The sequence below is a fragment of the Vipera berus genome (assembly GCF_964194415.1).
Source record: "Vipera berus genome assembly, chromosome: 8".
Lineage (NCBI taxonomy): Eukaryota > Metazoa > Chordata > Lepidosauria > Squamata > Viperidae > Vipera > Vipera berus.
Window position 1 is genome coordinate 20,646,474 of NC_138211.1, and position 12,393 is coordinate 20,658,866.

The window sequence follows — 12,393 nt, forward strand, 5'->3', positions numbered from 1 at the left end:
GGATCTGCGTGCTGAAATTCCTCCCCAGAGTTCAGCCTGGCGTCACTCCGGGCCTTTGGATGCCTTGAACAGCATGATGAGAAGTTCAAGGCAGCCCCTCAAGGGCCCATCCCGTTTCACAAATTGCTTCTGCTGAGCTCTAAACAATTTCAACACTGCTAAAACGTTGGTCGGAGGGGTTTCGGTTAACGTAAGGTCTCCTGCTTGAGCAGAGGGTTGGACTAGAAGACCTCCAAGGTCCCTTCCAACTCCCATTCCATTCATTTCCATTCTATTCCATATTTACTCTATTACAAAATTAAATAAATTAAATCAGCATGGCTGGCTGGGGAATTCTGGGAGCTGAAGTCCACAGATTGTTAAGTTGCCAAGGATGGACATTCCTGCTCTAAGGTAACAGCATTACCTTGATTCCAGGAAGGGCCAGGTTTCAATAAAATTTAAATTTCAAAATAAATAATAGATAGATAGATAGATAGATAGATAGATAGATAGATAGATAGATAGATAGATAGATAGATAGATAGATAGATAGATAGATAGATGATAGATATTGTAAACTGTCCAGAATCGATTTGAATAATGAGATAGGTGGCATATCAAATATACAACATAGAATAACAAGATTGGAAGGAACCTTGAAGGTCTTCTAGTCTTCAAGCAGGAGACTGCATACCATTCAGGACAAACGGCTGTCCCGACTTTTCTTAAAAACCTCCACAACATCTGGAGACAAACTGCTCACTGTCAAGAAGCTCTAGGTTGGATGTCTCTGTAATGATCTTCAACCTGTAACTTCTTGTCCAGCCCTCAAGTGCTTTGGAAAATAGGTTGGTAAACTCCCTCTTCTCTGTGACAGCCCCTCAAATATTGGAAGACTACTATCATGTCATCCCCAGTCTTTTTCTTAGTGAGATTGGACATATCCACTTCCTGCAATAGTTCATCATATATCTTAGCCTCCAGTCCCCTAATAAAATGTGTTGCTCTTTTCTGCGCTCTATTTCTATGGACTCATAGAACATAGAATAACAGAGTTGGAAGGGTCCTTGGAGGTCTTCTAGTCCAACCCCCTGTTCAAGTAGACGACCCGTACCATTCCATACAAGTGGCTGTCCAGTCTCTTCTTAAAAGCCTCCAGTGATGGAGCACCTTCAGCTTCTGAAGGCAAGCTGTTCCACCAGTTAACTGTTCTGTTAGGAATTTTCCCCTTAGTTCTAGGTTGCTTCTCTCTTTGGTCAATTTCCATCCATTGTTTCTTGTCTTGCCTTTTGGTGCTTTGGAAAATAGTTTGACCCCCTTGTCTTTGTAGGAGCACCTCAAATATTGGAACACTTCTAACATTCTCCCCTGGTCCTTCTTTTCTCTAGTTTAGACATACCCAATTCCTGCAATCATTTCTTCATGTTTTAGTCTCCAGGCCCCTAATCATCTTTGTTGCGCTTCTCTGTGCACGCTTTCCAGAGTCTCAACATCTTTTTATATTGTGTTGATCAGAACTGGATGCAATATTCCAAGCATGCTCTCACCAGTGCAGTATAAAGCAGTACTAATACTTCATTTTTCCAGGATTCTTGCTATTATTCCTGTAGGAATAGGATAGCGACTAGACAGGAACGGATCTTAGGGAAAAACAGTGACTTGGCTTCATAAATACGGAAAGTGTCATGTCAGAAGGCAATAACATGAAGAACACTGGCCTGCACTTGAATTAACCATTCACACATCTATAATAATAATAATAAGTAAGTTGGAAGGGACCTTGGAGGTCATCTAGTCCACCTCCCTGCTCAGGCAGAAAACCCTATACCATTTCAGGCAAATGTCTGTCCAGTCTCCTCTTAAAAACTTCCAGTGTTGGAGCATTCACCACTTCTGGAGGCAGGTTGTTCCCCTGGTTAATTGTTCTAACTGTCAGGAAGTTTCTCCTTAGTTCTAGGTTGCTTCTCTCCTTGACTAGTTTCCATCCGTTGCTTCTTGTCCTGCTTTCAGGCGCTTTGGAGAACAGCTTGACTCCCTCTTCTTTGTGGCAGCCCCTGAGATATTGGAACACTGCTGTCGTGTCACCCCTCACCCTTCTCTTCATTAAACTACACATACCCAATTCCAGCAACCGTTCCCTATATGTTTTAGCCTCCAGTCCCCCAGTCATCTTTGTTGCTCTTCTCTGTACCCTTTCTAGAGTCTCAACATCTTTTTTACATTGTGGTGACCAAAACTGGATGCATTATTCCAGGTGTGGCCTTACCAAGGCATTGTAAAGTGGTATTAGTACTTCACATGATCTTGATTCTATCCCTCTGTTAATGCAGCCTAGCACTGTGTTGGCTTTTTTGGCAGCTGCAGCACACGGCTGGCTCATATTGAAGTGATTGTCTTCTAGGACTCCGAGATCCCTCTCACAGTTACTACTATTGAGCAAGGTACCACCTACAGTTGCAAGAAAAAGTATGTGAACCCTTTGGGATTACGTGGAGTTACATGAATTGGCCATAAAATGCGCTCTAAATGTCATGTAAGTCAGAACAATAGAAAAACACAGTCTGCTTAAAATAATAATACACAAACATTAGCTGTTGTCAGTGCAGGGTGGAAAAAGTATGTGAACCCCTAGCCTAATGACTTCTCCAAGAGCTAATTGGAGCCAGGAGTGAGCCAACCTTGACTCCAATCAGTATGATGATATTGGATGTGTTGCTGACAGCTGTCCTGCCCTTTAAAAACACACACCTGTTTTGGGTTTACTGGTCTCAAGAAGCACTGTCTGATGTGAACAATGCCTTGCTGAAAAGAGCTCTCAGAAGACCTACGATCAAGAATTGTTGACTTGCATGAAGCTGGAAAGGGTTACAAAAGTATCTCCAAAAGCCTTGATGTTCATGTGTCCACGGTAAGACAGACTGTCTACAAATGGAGAAAGTTTAGCACTGTTGCTACTCTCCCTAGGCGTGGTCGTCCTGTAAAAATGACTGCAAGAGCACAGCGCATAATGCTTAATGAGGTAAAGAAGAATCCTAGAGTGTCAGCTAAAGACCTACAGAAATCTCTGGCACATGCTAACATTTTTGTTGACACATCTACAATAAGGAAAACATTAAACAAGAATGGAGTACATGGGAGTACACCACAGAGGAAGCCATTGCTGTCCAAAAAAAATATTGCAGCACGTTTGAAGTTTGCAAAAGAGCACCTGGATGTTCCACAGCACTACTGGCAAAATATACTGTGGACAGATGAAACCAAAATTGAGTTGTTTGGGAAAAACACACAACACTATGTGTGGAGAAAAAAAGGCACAGCACACCAACATCAAAACCTCATCCCCACTGTAAAACATGGCGGAGGGAGCATCATGGTTTGGGGCTGCTTTGCTGCCTCAGGGCCTGGACAGATTGTTGTCATTGATGGGAAAATGAATTCCAGAGTTTATCAGGACATTTTGCAGGAAAACGTACGACCAGCTGTCTGCCAACTGAAGCTCCGTGGAGGATGGGTGATGCAACAGGACAATGACCCAAAGCATACAAGTAATTCAACAAAACAATGGCTTCAACAGAACAGAATACGCCTTCTGGAGTGGCCCAGTCAGAGTCCTGACCTCAACCCGATTGAAATGCTGTGGCATGACCTTAAGAGAGTGATTCACAACAGACATCCCAAGAATATTGCTACACTGAAACAGTTTTGTGAAGAGGAGTGGTCCAAAATTACTTCAGATTGTTGTGCAGGTCTGATCTGCAACTACAGGAAACGTTTGGTTGAGGTTATTGCTGCCAAAGGAGAGTCAACCAGTTATTAAGTCCAAAGGTTCACATACTTTTTCCACCCTGCACTGTGAATGTTTCCATCTTATGTTCAATTAAAACATGACAACAGCTAATGTTTGTGTAGTATTATTTTAAGCAGACTGTGTTTTTTATTGTTGTGACTTACATGACGTTTAGAGCGCATTTTATGGCCAATTCATGCAAAACTCCATGTAATCCCAAAGGGTTCACATACTTTTTCTTGCAACTGTATAGTATACCTGTGCATTTGATTTTTCCTGCCTAAATGTAGAACCTTACTTTTTTCACCACTGAATTTCATTTTGTTAGATAGCGCCCAGTGTTCGAGTCTGGCTTTTTCAGCCCTGTCTAAAGAAGCAGAGATTGAATTGGGGCCCACTGCATGTTGTCACCAAGAGCCCCCGCCCCCTTTCCAAATCCTGAACTGTCCTAAGCATGGAACGGAAAAGCAACAGAGGCTGGGTAGCCCTTTTGCAGAGGTCTCCTTAGAACTTGTTTTCAAGCTTGCTCTGATCTAATGAGAAAGATCCTCCTATGAGGAATGTTTTCCACTTCCTAACACTGGCTAATGACAGGGTATGACATGTTTGGGGTCCCAAGAGCAGAGCGTGGAGGTGGAGGTTGTTTCCAGGGTAACCGCAGCAGAGAATTGCCAGGGAGGTATGCGAGATATTCCTGTGTTTTCCACGAAGGCAGGAGAAGACTTGAAGGGCGGAAGTACTTGAAAATGGCTTAAGCGGGGCTCTCGGATTTGGGCTGCGGAAAATCAGCTGGGCAACTATGGCCCCTTTATGACCTGTGGACTTCAACTCCCACAATTCCTGAGCCAGCATGTTAATTTACAGTTATTTCTTTTCCATGAATACTTCCCCAAATTCTCCCATCTTAAAGCTGAATTTGGAATGGCTTTGGAACCAACAGAGGTGGAATGGGAGGGAGAGTGAGGACCATTGAGGTATGAAGATCAACCCAAGTTCATTCCAGGCATCCTTATTGCCTGATGGCCTGAGTTCCTATTGGCATCTTTGAACAGCTGCTCTGTACCCAGGAGAGGCCACTGCTAGACCCCAAACCACGCTTGACTGCTAAGTCCAGTTCTGCCTCAATTTCCCACAATACCTTGAAGTAACCTTATCCCAAGGCATTCTGGGAGATGGGATTACAGCCACAAAGCCCCTTTGGGAACTTGTCCACCCCTGTTTAAGAAGCATCTTCTGGAAGACATTCCTGGCAACAGGATACCCATTAGAATAATAAGAGTTGGAAGCCACTGAACACCATCACTAAAGTCACGAGATAACCCAGCATTTTACGACTTTTCCCACCGTTAAGTATATCACAGCAATTGCCACGGTCGTTAAGAGAATCCAGCTTTCCCCATTGACTCTGCTTGTTGGAAGTGGCTGCAAAGGTTGCAAATGGCATTTATATGATCCTGGGACGCTGCTGCAGCCACTGTAAATTGGTTGCCAGGCTCCTGAATTTGGATCATGTACCTGTGGGGATGCTGCGTGGGTCATAAGTGTAAGGAGCAAGTGACTATTTGTACTCCCCGACAGTTTGCTTGGAGGGTGTCTGCTCAGGAAACATCACTGTAAGAAATTGCCGCAAGATGAGTGGCCGAAAAAATTGACAAAAAATAATAAATAACATAATAAAAGAACAAAATAATATAATAAAATATATAATATAAAATAAAATATAACAAATAAAATAAAATATAACAAATAAAATAATAATAAAATAAAATAAAATAAAAATAATAAAATAAATAATAAATAATAAAATAAAATAAAAATAATAAAATAAATAAAAATTAAAATTAAAATATAAAATTAAAATGAAATAAAATATAAAATAAAAATATAATAAAATATAAAATAAAAATATAATAATAATAATTAAAATAAAATAATAAAAATAATAAAATAAAATAAAATAATAAAATAAAATAATAAATAAAATAAAATAATAAAATAAAAAATAAAATAAAATAAAATAAAATAAAGCAGGGGTCCCCAATCCTCAGTCTGTGGACTGGCTCCGGTCTGCAGCATGCCAGAAACTGGAACACGCAAAAAACCAAAGCCCAATCCGTGGGATGCAGGCAGCACATGAAACCACGACTCTTCCAGTCCATGGACAAACCTCTCTCCACGGAACCGGTCGCTATCATAAAGGACTCAAAATTAGGTGCATCAAGCATAGAGCTGGACACTGTCAAAGGACCATCTGCATCGATTAAAGAATTTATAGTGGACCATCAAAGAACTGACCCCTTCTCTTTGTTAAACTACACATACCCAATTCCAGCAACCGCTCCTTATATGTTTTAGCCTCCAGTCCCCTAATCATCTTTGTTGCTCTTCTCTGCACTCTTTCTAGAGTTTCAACATCTGTTTTACATCTTGGTGACCAAAACTGGATGCAGTATCCCAAGTGTGGCCTTATCAAGGCATTGTAAAGTGGTATTAATACTATCCCTCTGTTAATGCAGCCTAGCACTGTGTTGGGGCATAATATCCTCCCCTCGTGCCCGCTGGGTCTCACCTCAAACTGTAGATCACATAGTGACTGGCTGTAAGTGGAGGGCAAATACGGGTCCAGTATCTCATTTTTTAATACAGTAGTCCTCAACTTTCAACAGTTCATTTAGTGATTGTTTGAAGTTACAATGGCACTGGAAAATGTGAATGATGACCGTTTTTCAGTTACAACCATTGCAGCATCCCTGTGATCAAAATTCAGGCGCCTGGTAACTGGATCATATTTATGACGGTCACAGTGTCCCGGGGTCATGTGATCTCCTTTTGCGACCTTCTGATAAGCAAAGTCAGTGGGGGAAACCCAGGTTCACTTTACAGCCGTGTTACTAACTTAACAACTGCAGTGCTTTACTTAACAAGTGTGGCAAGACAGGTCAAAAAAAAAATTCACTTAACAAATGTTTTGCTTTAGCAACAGAAATTTTGGGCTCAATTGTGGTCATAAATTGGGGACTACCTGTATATAATAATGTAATAATGTAGACGATGCTGCGCTTCAATGGTTAGATGCCCTAGACATTGATATTTGAACATAGATCTTTTAAACGTTTATATTTTATTGGGTTCTACTAATCTAGCTGAAATGTTAATATATCATTGCTAGTCCAGGTATGATATGCCACACGCTGAGTAATCACGCTCCCTGGAGCAGACAGTACATTTCTGCAATAAATCAATTAGAAGCAAGTTCAAATAGAAAGCTCTTTCCAATTTTCACCTGGCAGGATTTTGGACTCAAGCTCTTATCACCCCCCATGATATCAGGGGCGATGGGAATTGTAGTCACAACAACATCTCTAAGGTCACAAACTCCCCTTTTCCTAATTGAGGATTTATGGAGAAATGAGTTCTGCCTATAATATCATCTTCAATCCACCACATTCATTTAGACCAAAAGAAAAGGGGGGAAAAAGAAAAAGAAACTCAAGATTAATAGTCTCACTTTTTTTAAAAAAAGAAGAAGTGAAAACTGTCTTTCTCCTAACTCTCAATTCTTTGAGACTGTCTACCCTGTTCGATTTCCAGTCTGGCTTGAAACTGGCAGGTGTTTTGCAAAGCAGATCAAAAAGAGAAAGAAGCAAACAATTCAGTTTGCATTAACAATACTAAACATTAACATTTTTATAGGGCGTTAAAGGACAGGGGCTTAATCTGCACTTAATCTGCTAGCAACAGGCAAAGCAATGGAAAAATCCCAGCGACCACATTCTTTCCATAGGTCAAAGAACTTCCCAATTCCCTGCCTTACCCCCAATTTATCCAAAATTCTTACCTGTAACAGGTTAGCCACAGCTACAGGACCCACTTTGCTTCTGTCCAGGTGTGCTGCTTCTTTGTACTAAAGTCTCCAGCCTGCCCACAGCACCAGGCAGTCTCCCGGCACTAATCCCATCCTGCCTTCCTTCCTTGGGGGAAAGAGAGAAATTACCGCAGTCTTCAGGGGACGGGGCGATGGAGAACAACAAACCAAACTCTGGTTTGAACAGCAAAGCAGCAACCAAGGAAAGCAGGAGCAGAGCTCTCGAGATTCGGAGCAAAGACATGCATCCATCAGGAAAAGCAACCCGTATCCACAGTTGAGTTAGGATGGAGGGATGTGCAAGACCTCATGTTCTCTAGAACATTTTATCAGCAGAGAGACTGCCAAGAATAAGGGATGAGGAAGAAGCAAGAATATCCTCAATTTGCAGCTGGCCTCTTAGCTATGGTGTTGACAACAGTTCCATTTGCAGAAAGGGGTTGCACATTGAATGGATGTGTAAGTGAGGAGCATTATCAACTTCATCTGACATTCAGTGGCCGCACCACTTATCTCCAGCACTGAAAATGCTTAGGACCTCTGGCCTCCAAACTTTGTGCTTTGGTAATATAGATGGGCTCTGGAATAAAATGGAAACAAGGAAGCTTTATTAGATTACTGGGGTGGGGTGGGAGTTGCAGTTATGACACGACTGAAGACTTCCCATGTATGCTGCCTTAAACTCCTAAATGTCAACGTCCAGCCTGAGATTCCAAATAAAACTCCAGGTATGTTCCGTCTCCGAAAATCTTACTGTTTACTGAATGCACTGCGTGGTAATGTCAAAGCAAAACTAACTCTGAGGTTCCAACACCAATTCATAGACTTAAACAATAATTTTCCCAGCCACGCCCCCAACATCTTACATAGTCCATATAAACAAGTTGCTTTGTTATGGGAACCGTCTGCTTCAAATCCACACCTGTTCTGGTGTCCTTGACGAGACTTCAGGCTCTCACCGTCTTCAGCTGAATCAAAGAAGTTTCGTTTCTACCTCTAACCCACTTGAAAGTAACACCTCCCCCCCTTATTCTAAGGGCAAGTCGAAACACAGAGGCACTTAGCTGTCACAGTTTCATCCTTGACACTAAAACTCTGCCAATCGGGTTGACCTCCAGATGTCTTATTTTCAGGTCTCAGAAATCTCAGCATTGGCCATGCTCAGCTGGGGGATTCCCCCTAGTCTGGAAGATGTCCATTGCTATGGGGCAGCAAAAGCAGGATATAAAGATAAATAAAAGATATATAGTGAGTGTGGCCATCGTAGAGACAATCTAGGATCCCTCGTGGAACACAGGGGAAAGCAACGCTTTATTCAGTGAGGCGGTCAGGTGTGTGACACACTCCGCAAACCATACAAGGTCCTTCCCTTTTAAAAGGTATGTTTTACTAAAAAGTGGGTACATTATGGTGCAAAGCTGTGATTTTGTTTTTGACAAAGTGTACAGGCAGTCCTCAACTTACGGCCACAACTGGGATCAGAATTTCTGTTGCTAAACATAATCCCCTTTATCTCAAGCTCAGTTTCCTAGTGGTAGCCAGAAAAGCCTAAATAATTAAAGGGCTATGCAAATTAGCAGTAGTGACTTCCTCTGGGAATTTGCACTAGGCCTTCCTAGGGGTTTGTGGTAGTTGCCACTAAGGTCCAGACCATCTCTTCTCAAAACACTCTGGGCATCATTTTAAGGGTTCACTAATAGGCATGTATGACAACACAGTCAACACAACACCAACAAAACTGTCCCTTTCTTCATTATTTAATGAAGTATGTGTGTTACTGGAGTCCATCTGTTACTGGAGTGGGAAACTGTTATTCCCCACAGAATGGAACCTCTTGGTTAGGAGAGCAATCCTCCAGGAATTTGTCTAATTGAATGTTGTGCTGAAATTGCCCAGTTTCTCAACCAGCACCTGCAAGCTTCTGTTTTTCTGTTGTGTTCTCAGAGCCATGGATAATTTCTGTCAACATTTTGCCCCTGCTCAGCTTTTTAAAAATCGGTAAAAGTTGGCTAGAAGTTGGATGGAAGGCTAGCTAGTTACTTCCAGGGCTAGAGGCTAGATGTAAAAGTTTGTGTTTTGTTTTTTTCAAAAAAGCAAAACAAAATTAGGGAAAAAACAGTGGCCAATCACTTTTATTTTGTTGCTAGAAAATTATGTGGAAAGCTGATTTTGCAGAATCTCTGTCTCCCCTTTCTTTGGCCCACCTAAGAGGTCCTAAGGTCCTCTCGGCCGATCTCTAGGTGGGCATGATTTATTTATTTATTTAATTTTCCAAGTCCAGAACATCTTATATGAAAAGAGAATATAATAATTAAATTAGTATAATAGTCTAAATAAAGAAAACCTTTCAATAACTATGTAACAAATATAAAAATTAAAACACAAGGAATTTAAAACACTTACGTGACATTATATAGCAGGGGTCATCAAACTTGGCCCTTTGATGACTTGTGGACTTCAACTCCCAGAATTCCTCAGCCAGGCTGGCTGAGGAATTCTGGGAGTTGAAGTCCAGAAGTCATCAAAGGGCCAAGTTTGAAGACCCCTGTTACATAGCATTTGAGGCCCTATTCAGAAAGTGGTCTGAACAGCTTTATTGTTGGCCAGGACCAAATTGTGCATTGTACAGGTAGACCTTGATTTATGACCACCACTGAGCCCCCAATTTCTGTCGCTAAGCAAGACAGTCATTAGGTGAGCTTTGCTAGATGTAAAGTGAATCCTTGCAGCTGTTAAGTTAGCACCACGGTTGTTAAGGTAATTCGACTTCCCCCTTGACTTTGCTTGTCAAAAGATGACCGCGTGACTTTGCAACACCGCAACCGTCACAAATATGAGTCAGTGGCCATGTGTCTGAATTTGGATCACCTGACCGTGGAGATGCCTCAATGGTCGTAAAGTGTGAAAAACGGCCATAATTCACTTTTTGTTCTGTCCCAGCCCACGTGAGTCCTTGTTATGCTCACAAGGTGAAACCCCTTTTCTAATCAAGCAAGCAGGAACTGCAGGAAAAACCCAAACCCCTTTTATTATTCACAGACCTGAGTCAATGTCCAAGGCAAACAAACACAGTTCACAGAAACCTGATCCTCAGCACAAACATTTACCTTCGGCAACCAGCACCTCCCACACCTTCCCTTTTATTATGCAGCCAAGGCGTGGCTTTCCTAATGCCTTCTCCTTTGCCTTTGGAGCCGCCCCATTGCATTCCTCTATCCTACTCGCTTCTCTTGCCGGCGCTTTCGTGCATCCTGGATTTCTCCCAACTGTTCTTCATCACTGTCCAACTCAGGGTCCCAGCACAGCTGTGTCTCAGCCTGAGCGCAAGTAGAGGGGCCAGGCTCCTCGTCCGACTCTAAGTCTTAGAGCTCCTCAGGGCCTTCCTCTGACTCTATTATCACTTCAGGCCCCTCCTCCTCATCTGAGAGACTCAGCTGCCCGATCCACAGGCTGGCTAGGAATTGCAACACTTTTTTGTCTGTTTGTAACTCTGAACAGTCATTAAGCAAACTGTGGTTAAGTTGAGGCCAGGAAGCAGAGGAGATGCTGCTGCTTGGTGTCACGTGCTCTTAGAAGCACCTGCATTTGTAATGACGTGGCCTGCTCCTCAGGGCAAAACTTTCAGGGCCAAATGAAGAACCGTCTGTTCAGTGATGCCTTGTTTGGCTGAGGTTTACCTAAGCGTATCTCCTTCCTCACTGAACAAAACGCATCAGGAAGTTAATTCAGGTCAAGAATGGATTGCACAAGAACCGGTTACCCTCCTGGGCTAGCTGGCAAAGTGTCCTTCTATGGCCCAATCCAAGTAACATTTAATGGGTCAGGAATGTATCACTGGGCTGTCAGTTATTATTCTTTTGGGCGGGGGGGGGTGAGGAAATGTAAACTTCCTTAAATTGAGCTGAAATCTTGGTTCAGGGCAGCAAAATGGAAGTGACATGGTTGTGTTCTTGCAGGATGCTTTTATTTATATGGCTGCCGATCTCATTAAGGCACATTTGGGTGGCTAACAAGAATTAAGTGAGTCCAAGTCCCGCCTTAGCCACAAATCATGGCTGGATGACTTGGGGTCAGTGACTCTCTCTCAACCCAACCTGCCTCACAGGAATGTTTTGTGAGTATCAGTTGGATAAGAACTGGAAGGGACCTTGGAGGTCTTCTAGTCCAATGCCCTGCTCACGCAGGAGACCCTATACCATTTCAGGTAGCTGTTCATTTTTTTTCTTAAAAACCTCCAGTGATGGAGCACCCACAACTTCTGAAGGCAAGCTGTGCCACTGGTTAATTGTCCTCATTGTTAAGAAGTTTCTCCTTAATTCCAGGATGCTTCTCCCTTTGATTAGTTTCCATCCATTGTTTCTTGTCCTGCCCCCTGGTGCTTTGGAAAATAAGTTGACACTTCGTGTGGCAGCCCCTCAAATAATGGCATACTGCTATCAAGTCATGGGTAAAATAGGAGGAGGATGGTGTGTCAGATATGTTGGCTGCCTTATTTGTAAAAATAATACAAACAGTCTTCAACTTACAACAGTTCTTTCAGTGACCATCTATGACAGCCTTAGATAGCATGATGCATCTCAGTATTAAAATATTTTAAGCAAAGAATGTCAAAGCACTGGTAGATTCATTAGCCTATGAGTCTCATCTTAGATCTGGGTAATTCTACAGGATAGCAATAGCACTTAGGCTTATAAACCTCTTCATAGAGCTTTACAGCCGTCTCTGAACAGCTTACAGTGTCAGCATGTTGCCCCCAACC

The 12,393-nt window shown here is 42.3% G+C and overlaps 1 protein-coding gene across 3 annotated transcripts in view; it reads right to left on the minus strand.

The window, feature by feature from the left end:
* POLM (DNA polymerase mu) overlaps positions 1 to 12,393 on the minus strand; it is a 34,585-nt gene that overhangs the window by 3,525 nt on the left and 18,667 nt on the right. For 2 of the 3 annotated variants that reach the window (XR_014027177.1, XR_014027178.1), the window contains exon 13: positions 7,608 to 8,214. The gene's annotated coding sequence lies outside the window, so the exon portion shown is untranslated. Of the gene's footprint in view, positions 1 to 6,314; positions 6,367 to 7,607; positions 8,215 to 12,393 lie in introns of those variants that run through there. The other variant, XR_014027179.1, reaches the window with a different exon arrangement.